The 16,045-nt window shown below is 40.7% G+C and overlaps 1 pseudogene; it reads left to right on the plus strand.

The window, feature by feature from the left end:
• Nucleotides 1-16,045, plus strand: part of LOC143956787 (uncharacterized) — an 802,170-nt pseudogene that overhangs the window by 762,804 nt on the left and 23,321 nt on the right.

Consider the following 16,045-nt stretch of genomic DNA (forward strand, 5'->3'; position numbering starts at 1 on the left):
ACTCATTACAGAAGTCTTGGGTTTCGTTTGCTGGGGGCTCTAAGCAGGTGGGGTTCATCGACTGAGTGACTATTTTGAAAAGCTCCCGAGGACGGTTTAAGGCCGATGAGATGGTCTTCGAGAAAATATTCTTTTTTAGCATTGAAGATTGCTTTGTGATATTTCTCCATTAGTCCTTTGTAGTTTGTGTGGTTTTTCCTGGTAGGATTTCTTCTCCACACTCTTTCAGCTCTTCTGCGTTCTTGTTTGAGTAGAGTGAGAGTGCTATTGAACCATCCCGAGTTTTTTCTCTGGATGATGTGTTCTGCGTTTTGGAGCCACTGCATCAGCTGTTTGTAGCAATGGCTTGTTTAAGGAGTTGAGTGTTAGTTCCGATGAGTGACTTAAATTCAGTGTTGCTATTTTGTTTGACATTGTGGTTTTGAAGCTCTCGGAGTGTAGTTTCTTATGCAATCTGGTCCAATGAGTTGTTGTCAGATGTTTCAGTTTTTGGAGGGTGTTGTTCGTGAAGATTTTAAATTTGATGGCGTGGTGGTCCATCCATGGTAGTGGTATGTTGTTGAGTATGTTGATGTTGATATTTTGTTTGAAGATGAGGTCCAGGGTGTGACTTGAGCCATGTGTGGGAGTCTTTATCAGTTGCTGGAGACTCAGTTCTTCCAGTTGGTTGATGCAGGCGGTTGCAATAGGGTCTTGGGTAGAGTTTGCCCAGAGGTTAAAGTCCCCAAGTACCAGAAAGTTTTTGGTTTTCAGGGTGTGTATCGAAAATTAATTCAGTGAGGGGTGTAAGGAGATTAGTCTTTGGTCCTTGTGGTCTGTAGCACAGAAGTATGTGAATGGTGTCTTGGGGTGTTGATTGAAGATATAGAGTCAGTGTCTCCATGAAAGGCACTGAGTTCTGTAAAATTGGTTTGGTGAGCACCAGGTGAGATTTAAAAATCACTGCTAGGCCTCCTCCTTTTTTTCCTTTCCTATGCTCAGTTAGGATCCTGTCGTTTTCAGGCACCAATTCCATTAGGATGGTGTTGCAGTCGGGTGTTAGCCAGCTTTCCGTGATGAAGAGGCAATCTATTTGTTTTTGTATATGTATAATATGTTTTGGGTGATGAAATCGTGCACTTCCAGTCTGTTTGACTGCCGACCTGGTGTTGATCATGGTGCATGCTAATTGTTGTGGTTGAGTTGGTATCTTCCTGTGTTTTATGGTTGATTTTGGGTCAGTCTTTAGTAGTTGTTCTTTCCCTAGGATTTTTTGAATGGAGGCTGGTAATCGGCGCTAGTCCAGAGAAGAAGAGAGGCAATGAGAGGGGGCTAGGAGAAGAGGGCGCTGCTTACCTTACCAGTGATGTAGCTACGTCTGGGTGGGCAAAAAGGACGACGGGGTGGGTCTGAGTGTAGTAGTCCTGGCTTGATGTGACATCCGGTGCCTCTGCAGTGTGGTCTGGTTGCTAAGGCAAAGGGGTTCTGAGCTGGGAAGGGCACACCGGCCTGCTGAATGGAGGTGTGGGTGAGCTGGGAGGTGGGCTGGAGCTCATCCGCAGCTGCGGTCTTCCTCGTCTAGCTAGCTAGAACAGAGACGACCATCAGTGGCTGTGGATGGGCTAGGGTCAGAATGGACCAGGTCCCGGTAGAACCTGCTGGGGGGGTCCAGGGGGTATGCTCCGGGTGCCGGTGTAGTCCTGTGGCCGTACCTGGGTGGACCAAGATGGCCATGGGCTAGGACAGAGCCACGGCTGTCCTGGTTTCGGGTTCCCGGAGCGGATGGAGGGTGAAATCCGATAGGAGTGGGTGCCTCGGCCTACCAGGGAGAGAAGACACAGACCGGAAACTTGCGTGTCCTGTGAGCCTCCCCACCAGGCTGGCAGCATCGGAGCGCTAGGCTGGGCTGGCGAGTGGGGCCGGGGGGTCCCGTTCTAGTTCCTCCCTCCTGGGGAGGAGTGTCCCTGTCCCGGCTCAATGCCCCTGCTGCTAAGGGGGCCCGTGGGTGTCCGTGGGGTCCTGGAAGGCTGTGTCCTGGATGGCTAGGATGCCAGGATGTCTGGATGGCCGGCACTACAGAGCGGAGCTTCTGACAACACATTCTCATGTAACAACAGAGAGAGGACATTTCTCCTCCCACTGACCACTATGGCTGAACATTGTTTTCATCCTGCTGACCACAGTCCCAAATCATTTGTCCCCCCTGACCAGCAGTATAAGGAGCGCTATGACTATAATATTGTGCTGACCCCTCTACTCTATATATTGTGTTGTACATTACAATAGTGCTGACCCCTCTAATCTATATTGTTGTGTTGTACATGACATAGACCAGCTACAGTAGTTGGTAATGACAGCGGTGACCCCAGAGGTGACACAATTCTTCTAATTTCTGGGGTCATTCATGGCAGAGAATATTGGGGGTGTATTGGGGATGTTCTTCAAGCTCCTCCTACATAACAAGCTATAGTGGTTTATCGATTTTCAGCCATCTTGGACCTCCCAGAGGAAACACGGCAGGGAACAGCAGGGGGCACCAGCGGGGGGGAGGGGTGGCACATTCCCTGTATTGTGATTGGCCGGTTCTCCACTTGCCCTGATCACTTCTACATGACAGCCAATCACTGGCTGAGAATAATGCAAAGATCCTTTATCTATTAACCTCTTGATTACTAGAAGGATGAAGAATGTAAATTGGTAGACAAGTGGTCAGTGAAGGAGGCGGAGCTCTGCTGACTTCCATCATCCAACCATGTCTAAGTAACATTCCATGTGTTTATTTATTTTCACGTGATTGGATATTCATTACAAAGTGACATTTCACCACATTCACTAATCTCTGGGGGGACATTTCTTTGAACAGCCTATTTCCCTTTAGTAAATCCCCCCTCTGTCTGTATACTGGACTGTCCGGATTGCAGGTCTGGGGCCACTAATGATCCAGCACAGCTGATATACATGACATTCCTAATACCCCTCCCCCTCCTCTCCACCAGACTTACTACAGACCAGCAGACTAGATCCTCCCTTTACACCCTGACACAGGATGGGGGATGGGGGACATGTTCTCATGTAAGGTGACTGGATGAGATTTGGGGGTCACACTTGTCTTTGCTGGTATATGGAAGATCTCTTGTTGGTGGTAATGGAGGTGAACCCGGCAATGAAGCAGATCTACAGTACACCTCCAATTACTGTTCCCTCCATGGTCCCGAGGTCAGATCTCCAGATCACTCTTCTCGGCCTACCACTCCCCTGACAGAGCGCCCCCTTCTGGAACATTTTACATTTTATCTTGTAGCTTTGTGGTCATTGAACCTCACCAGGCAGTTGTTGGTGACAATTTGTCCAAGAGCGGTCTTTATTGTCCCAGACCCTCACTGTGTCATTTCACCCCTCCCCCTCACAATCTATAAACACTGTGTACCCCAAACACTGCACCCCCTCACATTGCTGACTTAAAGGATAAGTTCCCCTCCCCACCTAAATCCCAGCCCCCCATGTACCAATATACTTCTTTCTATTTATCTTACACCCCCCTTACCTCAGTGTCCAGCTGGCTGTATAATCACTTATCTATTACTTCCTGGACACACCTTGGGATGTGACACACCCTGCATCATCTACCCTCCCCCTTCCACCCACCTCATCAGGTGCACATTTTTTCCTATGCAATCACTGATCACCGTTCTCACTAAATATGCAGCTATAGATCTTTCATTTGGCAGAGTGTGCAGGAGCTGAGCGATCAGACAACAGCCGATGTGGATAGAGCTGTAATATTGAAATCAGGAGAAGTATGTCCTGGGTTCTGTAATGATCACCATACACTATACAATCTGATGATGGTACATCTAAAGCACATTGTACAATCAGATTGCATAGTGTATGGCCAGCTTTATTGAAGTACATAGGAGGGAGTGGATGGAGTCACTCAGCTGTCAAGCTGCATTCACATCTCTGTGTAGCGGGAACTCACATTACCACATGTTAATGGCCCTAAAGGGTAAATTACACTTGTATGCATCCTCTAGACAAGTGAATTTCATTTCGTTCCAAATCGAAATTCGGACAAATTTTCATTATTCGGACATTTGGATGCATCAGAATTACCGAATTACAATGCTAACTAATTCAACTGAATTCAGACGAATTTCAAATCAAATTTGAAAAAATTCGAATTTGAAAACAAATTTGAATAAAAATCAAAAAAATATATAAATCGATTTAAAAAAAAGAATACAATAAAATAGAATATAAAATAATAACACGATAGAATGAAAATAAAAGAATAGTAAAGAACAGAATAGAATTTAATAGAATGTAATAAAATACTATAGAAGAAAATGACCTTCTTCTGAAATTAAAATTTCGAATAGTTTAAATTTGAATTTGAGAATAGATTTGAAAATAACTCAAAACAATGGAAACTAAAATAATATATATTATATTTTATTATAGTCTATTCTTAGTCTATTCTTTTCTATTATTTTATATTCAAATATTTTCTATTCGAATTTGATCCAAATTTTTATACTACATTACAATTTCAGAAGATAGTTTTATATATATATATATATCTATATAAATATATCTATAACCATCTTCCGAAATTCAAATTTCCTATAGAATTAATTAGAATAGAAAATATTTGAATAGAAAAGAATAGACTAGAAAAACAATTGAACAGAATAGTATAAAATATTATATTTCTATTTATTTTTATTCTATCACAGAGTCCAAGCCTTATTCTTCAAAGGGAAACCCTAACCCCAACCATAACCCTAACCCTAAGCCTAACCCCAACCCCAAGTTGTGTATTGTCCACTTGCAAAATCACCTGCCACAAGTTGTGTATTGTCCACTTGCCACATCACCTTCCACATGTTGTGTATTGTCCACTTGCCATGACACCTGCCACAAATGCCATGACACCTGCCACGAGTGCCACGTGACCTGCAACGAGTGCCACGTAACCGGCCACAAGTTCCATGTAACCTGTCATGTGACCAAGTTGTGGATTGTCCACCTTCCACGTCACCTGCCACAAGTTGTATACTGTCCACTTGCCACGTCACCTGCCACAAGTTGTGTATTGTCCATTTGCCACATCACCTGCCACAGATTGTGTATTGTCCACTTGCCACGTCACCTGCCACAAGTTGTGGATTGTCCACTTGCCACATCACCTGCCACAAGTTATGGGGTTCCTAGCACCAAGTGACCCCAAGATACGTACCTCGGGGCGACTTACAGCTAGAAAGTGGCCCCGAGATATGTGGCCCCAAATTCAGGTCGCAAAATGTCATTCTCTGCTACAGAAAAGTGCTTGACATTTTGCGACCCGAATTTGGGGCCGCGTATCTTGGGGCCACTAAATTTGGAAAATTTGGTATGCAAACACAGTAGAACTAGCACTACAACATCTTTAAATTTGGGGTTTCTAGCACCAAGTGACCCCGAGGTACGGGGCCCCAAAGTCGGGTCGCAAAATGTCAAGCACTTTTCTGCAGCAGAGAATGGCATTTTGCGACCCGAATTTGGGGCCACATATCTTGGGGTCACTTGGTGCTAGAAACCCCAAATTTGGTAGTGCTAGTTCTACTGTGTTTGCATACCAAATTTGGGGTTTCTAGCTACAATATACGTGGCCCCAAAGTCGGGTCGCAAAATGTAATTGTCTTCTGCAGAAAAGTACTTGGCATATTGCCCATATCTCAGGGTCACTTGGTGCTAGGAACCCCACAACTTGTGGCGCAGGTGACGTGGCAAGTGGACAATCCACAACTTGGTCACGTGGCACTCGTGGCAGGTCACATGGCACTTCTGGCTGGTCACGTGGCACTCGTGGCAGGTGTCGAGGCAAGTGGACAATACACAACTTGTGGCAGGTGATGTGGCAAGTGGACAATGACATACAGCATATGTACTTGCCTTGCGATCGACATCCATGACTTCTTCTATCAGGCATGTTGACAACTTCATTGATATGATAAATATAATGAAAATTTCTAATTCAAATAGAAAAGATTAGAAAAAAATATAATTGAATAGAATAAAATAGAAAGCATCTACAACCATCTTCTGAAATTCAAATTTCAAATTTGAATTTCGAATAGTATGAAATCACATTTTTAAATTGATTAATTTAAAATTTGGATATAAAAGATTATAATAAAATAGAAAATAGCGTAGAAAAATGATAGAACAGAACAGAATATATTATACTTTATTCTGTTCTGTTCTATTGTTTTTCTAGTCTATTCTTTTATATTCTATTAAAATCTTTTCTATTAAAATCAAAATCATTATATACTAAATTCGAATTTCGGAAGATGGTTATATATAAATATATATTTCTTACCAACATTCAAATTTCGTATAGAATGACTTTGAATTTGAATAGAAAAGATTAGAATGGAAATAGAGAATAGACTAGAAAAACAATAGAACAAAATAGAATATAGATACTGTCTATTTCCTTTTTAATTTCTTTTGCAGATTACTATTTGTTTCCATAAGATCTCCTGCAGACTATTAGCATCTATTTCATTTTTTTGCAGATCTCCTGCAGACTATTAGTATCTATTTCGTTTTCTCACCAGATCTCCTGCAGACTATTAGCATCTATTTCTTTTTTTTAGCAGATCTCCTGTAGACTATTAACAGCCATTTCACTTCTTTTTTTGCAGATCTCCAGCAGACTGTTAGAATCAATTTAATTTTGTTTGCAGATTACTATTTATTTCCATCAGATCTCCTGCAGTATATTAACACCTATTTCATTTTTTTTTGCATATCTCATTAGCATCTATTTAATTTATGAATGAAGTAATGGTATGAGGAAGAGACAACAAGAGAGACATCATCACCGCTTATATCTCTATACACAGGGAAATGGCTGCTAATAGTTTGAAGGAGACCAGCAAAAAATAAATAGATGCTTATAGTCTGCAGATCTGATGAGAAAATGAAATAGATACTAATATTCTGCAGGAGATATGCAAAAACATTATATAAATGCTAATAGTCTGCAGGAGATCTGATGGAAATAAATAGTAATCTGCAAAAAAATAATGAAATAGATGCTAATAGTCTGCAGGAGATCTGTCAAAAATGAAATAGATGTTAATATACTGCAGGAGATCTGATGGAAATAAATAGTAATCTGCAAAAAAATAAAAATGAAATTGATTCTAAGAGTCTGCAGGAGATCTGCAAAAAATGAAATAGATGCTAATAGTCTGCAGGAAATCTTATTAAAACAAATAGTAATCTGAAAAAAATAAATAAAAATGAAATAGATAATATCTATATTCTATACTGTTCTATTGTTTTTCTAGTCTATTCTTTTATATTCTATTAAAAAAATTTCTATTAAAATGTAAATCATTCTATACGAAATTCAAATGTCGGAAAATATATATATATATATATATAAATATAAAACCATCTTCCGAAAATTTGAATTTAGTATATAATGATTTCGATTTTAATAGAAAAGATTTTAATAGAATATAAAAAAATACACTAGAAAAAGAATAGAAAAGAATATAATATATTCTGTTCTGTTCTATCTTTTTTCTAGTCTATTTTCTATTTTATTATAATCTTTTCTATCCAAATTTAAAATGAATTAATTTAAAAATTTGAATTCATACTATTCAAATTCGAATTTCAGAAGATGGTTGTATATTCTTTCTATTTTATTCTATTATATTATATATTTTTTTCTATTCTGTTCTAATCTTTTCTATTTGAATTCGAAATTTTGGAAGATGGTTAGTTACTTATATACATCTGTCACATCAACTTCTCATACTTGCAGTGTACAGTGCAAAAAACACACACATCTTATTTCATTATATTTATCACATCAATGAAGTTGTCAACATGCCTGATTGAAGAAGTCACGGATGTCGATCGCAAGACAAGTACATATGCTGTATTTCATTGTCCACTTGCCACGTCACCTGCCACAAGTTGTGGATTGTCCACTTGCCACTTCACCTGCCACCAAGTGACCCCAGATATGGGCAATATGCCAAATACTTTTCTGCAGCAGAGACTGACATTTTGCAACCCGACTTTGGGGCCGCATATCTCGGGGCCACTTATAGCTAGAAACCTCAAATTTGGTATGCAAACACAGTAGAACTAGCACTAGGACATCTCCAATTTGAGGTTTCTAGCACCAAGTGACCTCGAGGTACATGGCCCTAAATATGGGTCACAAAATATTTTCGAATCCGGTTGAAATAATTTCGAATTTGGTTGAAATATTTTCGAATGCGACCGATTTTTCAAATTCGGTAGAAAACAAAACAAAATCCGAAAACGAATTTAATGAATTTAACTAATGTAACTAAATGAAATTAATTAATTAACTAATTAAAACTAAAAAAACTTTTTTTTTTCCTTTTCCACATGTCTAGCATCCTCCCCCCTCCACTGACACATTTGGCACTTTTTTGAGGGGGGTGGGTACCTGATTTTGGCAGGTACCCGCTCACTTCCAGATCAGATCACTGCAGTCTGAGCTGGAAGTTCATCCCCCTCCCCCCCCGCAGTCTTCTGGTACACATCACAGGTCCTAGAAGACTGCAGGACCATTCACAAGGCGCAGAGCGGCTCCCGCATGCGCAGTAGAAAACTGACTGTGAAGGCCGAAAGGCATCACTTCCTGTTACCTTACTTGAGATGCCGGTGCCTTCACCCAAAGACCATTGACAAATTGGTTCAGGTGAGGACATCACTGGATCCCTGGAAAGGAACACATCGGACATTTTTGACACATTTTCGGAACCATTGGCAATAATACAGCAATCAGTGCGATTAAAATGGCATTGATTACTGTAAAAATGTCACTGGTGGTGAAGCGGTTAACACTGGGGGCAGTGAAGGGGTTAATGTGTTCCTAGTACATGTTCTAACTGAAGGGGAATGGGACTGTGTAGGGAAACTAACAGATCACTGTTTATACTCTGTATGCACAGACGATCTCTCAGTTCACTACTCAGAGAACCGGTAACTGTGTATTTATACACACACAGTTCCGGGTTTTCCGTGTGCCCCGAGCGATCGTGGGAGCCCGGAGGTGATTGAGACCGCATTGGCATCAGCTCGGGGAATGAGTGGAAGCGTGTGCGCACCCCCGGTGGCACGCAAGCACCCCCTAGTGGTCATTTATGGCGCCAATGTACCATAATGGCGATTCGTGCAGCCAAGCCTTGATGCTGCAGTAGAACTGCGGCAGCTGGTCGGTATGCGGTTCATTTTGTTGGGAAACTGGAGCTCTTCTATAAAGATCCTCAATCTATTTCCTTCAAGATTGATCACCACATGCAGAAGGTTTCATTTTGTTGGTTTGAAACGTTGGGAGTTTTCCCATAACACTTTTCAGTTGACCGTATTTTTTTTTTCATTTTTGCTTGTTCTGGGTAGAAATATATTTAACCCTTAGCACTATCAGGGGTCACATGTCTGCACTTTTTCAATATTCTCTATCTACTAATTCACTCATTTGTACTTTCATTCAATGTACCTCACATGTTCCTCAGATATTCACTGATTCGGATCGATCCAAAACATTTAAAATGAAAAGATTTATTAATTGCTCTACAAGCAAAGTGATTTACATGTTGGAATGTCCATGTAGAAAAATCTCCCAGAAAAATATGGCTCCTTTTGCCCGTCATATTACAATAGGCTGAGTGGGAAGCAGTTAATATAAAATGTTAAAAAATAAAGTAATTTTATTAAAACCCTTTTTTTTGACAGAATTCTGTTTTTTTTTTTTTTTTTCTGTACAGGTGGACTGAGGAACCAAGTTTTTGGTCATGCTGGTCTTCATCAATAAAACAAAGTCACATTGGAAATGATCCATTTGGGTGTTATAAGTGACTGAAAGTTTTTATTGCAGTTCACTGGAGCATTCACAAAGGATTCAAGACATATCCATGTTCTAAAAGTCATAAATATTTTGGATCCTTTTCAACATTGATCCAGCCTCAGAGGACAACAGGAGAGAAGTCATTTCAGTGTTCTGGAAGTGACAATGGCTTTATAGTAAAGTCCATCCCATGTATACATAAGAGGAGTCATTTCAGAAGATATTTCTTGTTTGGAACGCAACAAAGGTTTTACAATGGAGGCAAAACGTATCACACACCAGAAGATTCACAATAAAGAGAAACCATTTCAGTGTTCTGAATGTGATAAAACTTTTACATCAAACTCAAAACTTATTACACACCAGAGGGTTCACACTGGAGAGAAGCCATATCAGTGTTCTGAATGTGGCAAAGCTTTTACACTAAAATCAAATCTTATCGCACACCAGAGAGTTCACACTGGAGAGAAGTCATATCAGTGTTCTGAATGTGGCAAAGATTTTATAACCAAGAAAGACCTTATCACACACCAGAGAGTTCACACTGGAGAGAAACCATATCAGTGTTCTGAATGTGGCAAAGCTTTTACACATAAGTCAGATGTTATCAGACACCAGAGGATTCACACTGGAGAGAAGTCATATCCGTGTTCTGAGTGTGGCAAAGATTTTATAACCAAGAAAGACCTTATCAGACACCAGAGAGTTCACACTGGAGAGAAACCATATCAGTGTTCTGAATGTGGCAAAGCTTTTACACGGAAATCAAATCTTATCGCACACCAGAGAGGTCACACTGGAGAGAAGCCATATCAGTGTTCTGAATGTGGCAAAGCTTTTATACGGAAATCAAATCTTATCGCACACCAGAGAGGTCACACTGGAGAGAAGCCATATCAGTGTTCTGAATGTGGCAAAGCTTTTACACAGAAATCAAATCTTAACACACACCAAAGAGTTCACACTGAAGAGAAGCCATTTTAATGCTCTGAATGTGACAAATGTTTACAGTTAATACCGGGATAATCTGCAACCAGAGTATTCACAAACTTCAGCAGAGAAGCTTGTAGAGAGGAAACTCTGGAAGAAGGGGGGTATTAAAGTAGTTGCGGGTGTTCCATTAGCTTCATAGCCCCAATGTTATCCCATAAGGTAGGGATGAAGTGAAAAGATAAAATGCTACTTTATAAAAACAAAATCTGCAAACTGGAATAAAATGATCGGATGCACTGACTTTTTTTCCTCATAATTCATATATTTATCTTTTTTATGGAGCTTTAACAGAACATGTAATGCATTTTCATCATTCACTAACTGGGCAATGTTACCAAGTGTTTTCTTCATTGCCAGATCCTGAGCTAATACATGATTGACACTGTCGCAGTACCAGGGACTAGGATGGGGGCAAGTGGCATCTTGCAAAGCCTCTGAAGCCTCATTAAGAGAGTCCATTCCAGGTTCTTCTGACTGTTGATACACCATAAGTCAGGTGTCACGGCTCCAGCTAAGCACACCTTCTCCAAACCTCCCCTCCCATGATAAATGCCTCCTTTCCATATTTTATCTCCTCTCACGGGTGACATTTTTGCAGGCAGGTCTGTGACTGGGACACCAGGGAGAAGTCTCTGTTTGGTGAGAAAGCAATCCCCTAAGCTGCCGCAGGCCTTCCCACACTGGGTTGCTGCTGTTTATGGGATGTATTTAACAGTATCACTTCAGTTCAGCTGGCTAATTGTATTCCATCTGGTTCTGATGAAAGTCTCGGGGATCTCATCAGGTGTAGAATGGATGTTCTTGTTATCTTCCTTCTCTGTTTAGCTATTACTCCTCTCCATAGACTATTCACACAGCACACCTACAAGAGATCGGGGGTTGAGTGTGAGGTCATATTCCTACCACTTCTGGGGACTGAACTTCCTCCAGCTGGGGTTCACTTTAACCTTTTCACTGCCAGAGCCCTTTTTTGCGCTTTTTTTGCACACATGTTTAATAAATAATTTTAGCCTTGAAGATGATGGAAATATACCAAACATTATATATTTTCTGAAAGCAGACATCCTAAAAAATAAAATAGTGGTAGTTTAAATTTTTTATGTCACATGATATTACCTCAATGGTCTCGGAAACACAAAATGTCAGTAAAAAAAAAACACTAAAGTGAATTTTAGGGAAACAAAAATGCAATAAATTACCCACATTTTTGGTAAAATATAAAAAACAAGGTATCGCAAAGTAAATAGATACCCAGCTTGCCAAACCTTAAATTATGTGTGCCGTGAAATGGCGACAAACTTCAGTAACCTATATTTTCTATAGGCAACACTTAAAAAAAAACTCTATAGATATTAGTTTAGTGTTACAGAGGAGGTCTGGCTCTAGAATTCTTGCTCTGACTCCGGCGTGCGCGGTTATATGTAACGTGTATCGCAATCAACGTTTTCACTTGTAGGAACCCCTGAGGCATTTGTTTACATTTGTGTGTGCATATATGTGGAGGTGGGGGCCATTTTTTGGGAGGGTGGGGGTTTATGTACTTGAGTGTAACTTAATTTTTTTTCTTTCATCACATAGGGGACAGAAAGTCCTGTATGTGATATTTTTTAGCTGGCAGGTTCTCTTTAAAGAGATATCTAGGGACTAAAAGACCCCCAATGTCTCCTCTGGGCTCCACTGAATGTTTTGTGATGCAGATAACACTGCAAAACACACCCTGAGAGGCTGACCTGGAAGTGACATCATAAACCTTGCTTTCTGGGTCAAAGCAAGAAGGGGAGGAGAGTGGACGTGTGTCCGTCGTTCTCCCCCCGCCCCCGCACTCGCCATGTTGGGCCTGGGAATGTAAAGGAAGGGGTCTGGACAGCTGTACTCAAATATAATCACCTTTTATTTAATAAAAAGAGTGGCTGCAGCAACAGGATTGTGTGTTAACCCCCTGTTGTCAGGTCTGTACGATGTGAGGACCTGGCAGTGAAATGGTTCATGACTCTAAATGGACAGATCTCTTTTTGGTGTAAAGTTTTCAAAGAACACTTCTTATCCCTGGAAATGTTATGACGTTGGCATTAAAGTGTAACAAGTTTTTGTTTTGTTTGGTTGGGTTGTTTTGTGGGAATGCTTTGTGTGTTGTGATTTCTTCTTTTGTTGTAAATTGGAAAATGAAATAAAAAAATTTTGATTGAAAAAAAAGTGTAACTATGGGCAGATCAATAATTACATAAATGGTGCAATCTGTCATTAGTATAGAAGATTTTGTTTTTCTGAGTCTCCTCTTGTAACATTTTTATTACCTGTTGATCCTCCCAGTAGATCTGTTTTCCTTCTACTTCCTGTAGAAAAACCCAAGCTATTTGGCAAAATTTCCAGTTGGACATGGTTGGAAAAGACCATATAACACTGTTAGGGGTGCTTACAACTGTCAGTTTTCTTTAATATGGTGGTTTAAACCTTAGAAACTTGTTGCTGTAACTGCTTTATAAGCATTATCTGAAGTTGGACTTTACTTGTTGTGTGTATTACTTATAATCTATCTAAGACTTCCCTGTACAGGGTGATAACACTGCTGTGTAATGTTACTGCAGAATGATGAGGGTTGTCATCCTGTTACAGAAGGTGGGTAAATAACAGATCTACAGACAGGATAACAGATGATAAAACGATGTTGCGGAGGGAACTCTGGGAATTCTAATGACAGATTACATTACACATTAAGTTAGAAGACTTCCTGCTGTTGGTCTTATATTTGAATTGTCTTTTGATATTTACTGTCCTGCTGTAAAAGGTGTAAATGATTGCCCACATGTTTACTGTAGTAGTGGGGACTACAAACTCATATTAGGAATATTAGAAGGGGTACCTACCCAAGGGGGTCACCTTTTTGGATTTGGGGGAAACATTTCACATGGTTTATTAAATTCCATGAATGATACCGACAAGGGGAGTCTCACTTACTTCACTAACAATAGGAGAGCCAATCACAGGCCAGTAACATTTCATGGTTTCTCAAAGTAATTGCAGAATATTTAATCCCCATTGGTCCAATGGATTCCTAGTCCTTCCAGATAACATTCCCTTCTTGTGTAGAAGGAGCCCCCTAAAATGTCTTCCCTTCAATACCACCCATAGCTGTACTTTAGGTGATGTTGCCCCCCCATATCTGTAAGGGAAAGCCTCAATTTCTCCCAATACTCCCCTGAGAAGAAAATTTTTCTCTGGAGTGGATATGTTTTATGCAGTGAGACTTTCATAGATGGGATGGGGAGTCTAAGTCATCTAAGATAAGTAAGATGAACCCGTGTACTGGAGTCATGGATCAGATAACCATTGAGATCATTGATGTTATAGCAGAGCTGACAGCAGAAGTGTCTCCATCACCTAAGGTGGTGTCACAGAACTGCATGGCTGCTGACTATCTCTCGGAAACTCAAGGTGGAGTCTACAAACTGGTGTCACATAGTTTCATAGTTTCATAGTTTCATAGTTAGTAAGGTTGAATAAAGACACCAGTCCATCCAGTTCAACCTGAGTGAGTGTCTACAATTGTCCCTATCCCTGTACATTGCACACCCACATCTTTCCCTACCCTCAAAGAGCCCACAATCCAAGGTCCCCATACTTATACTAGGGCCAATTTTCGACAGAAGCCAGTTAACCTACCTGCATGTCTTTGGATTGTGGGAGGAAACCGGAGTACCCGGAGGAAACCCATGCAGGCACAGGGAGAACATGCAAACTCCAGGCAGGTAGTGTCATGGTTGGGATTCGAACCAGCGACCCTTCTTACTGCTAGGCAATAGTGCTAACCACTACACCACTGTGCTGCCCATAGAGCAGTGTTGTACATTTATTTTATATCATGAGTAGGGATGAGCCCGATGTTCGAGTCGAACGTAAGTTCGACTTGAACATTGGGCGTTTGCCTGTTCACCGAACAGCGAACATTGTGTGGTGTTCGTGGCAAATTTGAAAGCCGCAGAACGCTGTTAAAGTCTATGGAACACTATAAGGAACACTTTTGTTTTTTTTCATGTTAAAGGCTTATATGCAAGTTATTGTCATAAAAAGTGTCTGGGGACCCGGGTCCTGCCCCAGGGGACATGTATCAATGCAAAAAAAAACTTTTTTAAAACTGACGTTTTTTTGGGAGCAGAGATTTTAATAATGCTTAAATTGAAACAATATAAATTATACATTCCTTTAAACATCGTGCCTGTTGGGTCCCCTTAGTCTGCCTGTAAAGTGGTGCATTTTCCCCTGTTTAGAACAATACCACAGCAAAATGACATTTCTAAACGAAAAAAGTAATTTAAAACTGATCGCAGCTGTAATGAATTGTCGGGTCTCAGCAATATAGATAAAAATCACTGAAAAAAAAAGACATAGGTCCCCCCCAGTCCATTACCAGGCCTTTTTGCTTCTGGTATGACTATTAAGGGAACTCCAAACCAAAAAAAAAGAAAAGCGTGGAGGTCCCCCAAAATCCATACCAGGCCCTTCATGTGTGGTATGGATTTTAAGGGGAACCTTTCACCAAAATTAAATAAAATGGCGCAGGGCCCCACCCCAAATCCATACCAGACCTGTAAATAATCATAAAGTAGCATATATACTCAAGTATAGGCCGACCCCAATATAAGCCGGGGGAAACCAAATTTTACCACGAAAAAATGGGAAAACGTATTGACTCGAGTATAAGCCTAGGGTGGGAAAATGCAGCAGCTACTGGGTAATCAATGCCCATTTTCAGTCTCACTGTGCCCATCTGCAGCCTCACTGAGCCCATCTGCAGCCTCACTTATACAGTAAACCTCTTTTCTCTAAGGCTCCCACACAAATTGAAACTTTATGTATTAACGCCACTAAAATGGAAAAAAAGATGACTTTAACATACACGTGGCTTCAAGCCTCTTTAAGCACGCAAACTATTCACTTTGAATTGCTTGTAAACCCTTTACAAACCACTTTTTACTACAGGTAAGTCTATAATAAGTCTTACCTGAAACTACCCCGGACATCTCTTAAACCTGCACAATTCAGGAGATATCCCCTGTATCTGCACAACGTCATCGGCACATGCACACTGAAGAAACGGCTCGTTCATGCCGTTGCTTCAGCTGATGCGCCATTACAATGCATGGGAGTGACGTCATCGTGGCTCTGACAATCACAACGCTGGAG

The sequence above is a fragment of the Lithobates pipiens genome, unplaced genomic scaffold, assembly GCF_037356315.1.
Source record: "Lithobates pipiens isolate NorthernLeopardFrog02 unplaced genomic scaffold, aLitPip1_a1.2 Scaffold_41, whole genome shotgun sequence".
Lineage (NCBI taxonomy): Eukaryota > Metazoa > Chordata > Amphibia > Anura > Ranidae > Lithobates > Lithobates pipiens.